Below are 2,051 nucleotides of genomic sequence, written 5' to 3'. Positions count from 1 at the left end.
TCCACTTTCACCAACTTGGGGGAAAGGAAAAAAAAAAGAAAAAAAAACTTTTTCATTGGCTTCAAGCGCTTCTTGCAGATTAAAGCAATCTTCCATCATTTTCTGTTTCAAATCGGGTGACAACTGCGATACCCAAAGTCTTGTTCCATCTGCACTACGATTACAGTCCAGTTGTACAGCAAGCTAACAGAATGTGATTCGTCAATCGGCGCGAACCAATTCGTTCACCCGCTGTCGATTCGTATCGGTGGTCGCAACTGTTGGTCTTTCACCGAGCGGCTTGTTTTTAACATTAGTCTCCCTTTCTTCAAACTTCTCCACACATCTGTTAAGGTTGTCGTCTTTGTAAAGAACATATAACCTTTTGTGGGTGCCAGAAAACCTCCACCCTTACTTCAAGAACTCAACGTTACTTCTACTTAAAAAACATTATTTGCCTGCCATAAAGAAGAACAAGAAAACGTGTTAATCTACCAATACGTGCAACTTAGAACAATTTATATCAAGTAATATAAAAGTTACGTCCGCTTTTGCATTCCCGTACAGCCCTCGTAGTGAATATGCAGAACGCTACGCTACTCTGTTCCCACCGCCGCTCAGTTATATTGTTGATATATTGGTTAGTTGGCTGAGTTTTAGTGTTTAGTAAATAAAGACTGGTGCCAAGACAAAAGCAAGAAATCTTCACCTTCTGGCACACTGCCAGCAGTTAACATGACTGGTGATATCATTCACTGTGCGTGTGTCTGTGTGTAACCGTGCCTGTGCGAAACCTGTGTGAGTGTGGGAGTTCGTGTGTGCTTCTGGTTCTGACTAATTATGTATGTATGTATGTATGTATGTATGTATGTATGTAGGTATGTATGTATGCATGTATGTGTGTGTGTATGCATGTATGTACGTGTATGTGTATGTATGTGCGTGTGCGTGCGTGCGTGGTATGGGCAAAAGTGGAGGAGTCTAGTTAAAGATAATTTATAGTAGATGTTATTCGTAACGGTAGAAGAGGTGTTTTTGAAGTATTTAAACAAAAGTGGGAGAAGAAAAATAATTAAAAGTGATCAATGACTTGTATTTGAATAACGCAGACAAATACAGGTATGTCAAATACCATACAACATAAATTCTTAGTGTTTGTCTGTTTCTAGAGCTGGGGTAGTTGTTGTTGGTTAGCCGTGAGTCAGCCTTCATCAAGTGATTTTATGATCAAAGACATTCCAGCTACGGCCATCCTACCTTTTTCCTCCGTGCGAATAAGTAAGCTAGGACTATATTATCCAATGTACCCTTTCTAAGGTGGAAGGATGTAATTTATGGAAGATTTAGCTATTTTTTCTAGCAGGTTAGAAGATCACATAGAGGTGCTACTGTTTGTCCAGGACAAACAATGACAACTCCGTGCGGAACAAAACGCTCAGCGGCATTTGTTTCGGCTCTTTACATTCTGAGTTCAAATGCCGCCAAGGTCGAGTTTATCTTTCATCCTTTCGGGGTCGATGAAAAAAGGACCAAATGAACAGTGGGATCGATTCAATCGGTTGGCCTCCTTCCCCGAAATTTCAGGCTTATAGTAGAAAATTATTTATAATCAGTCAAGAGTAACCTGCGGCCCGTGGTAGTTTCTGAATTGCATGTCTCATAAAAAATTACCTTCACTTTTGCTAGCAGTGCGGCCCGCGGGAGTTTCTGAATGGTACATTTGACGAAAAATTACCTTCACTTTTTGTTTTAGGCGCAGGAGTAGCAGTGTGGTAAGTACCTTGCTTACCAACCACATGGGCCCGGGTTCAGTCCCACTGCGTGGCACTTTGGACAAGTGTCTTCTACTATAGCCTCGGGCCGACCAAAGCCTTGTGAGTGGATTTGGTAGACGGAAACTGGAAGAAGCCCGTCGTATATGTATATGTTTGTGTGTCTGTTTGTGTCCCCCCCCAGCATCGCTTGACAACCGATGCTGGTGTGTTTGCGTCCCCGTAACTTAGCGGCTCGGTAAAAGAGACTGATAGAAAAAGTACTAGGCTTACAAAGAATAAGCTCTGGGGGTCGATTTG

This window comes from Octopus bimaculoides, chromosome 20, assembly GCF_001194135.2.
Source record: "Octopus bimaculoides isolate UCB-OBI-ISO-001 chromosome 20, ASM119413v2, whole genome shotgun sequence".
NCBI classification, from domain to species: Eukaryota; Metazoa; Mollusca; class Cephalopoda; order Octopoda; family Octopodidae; genus Octopus; species Octopus bimaculoides.
Note: the sequence above shows the minus strand (reverse complement) of the source record.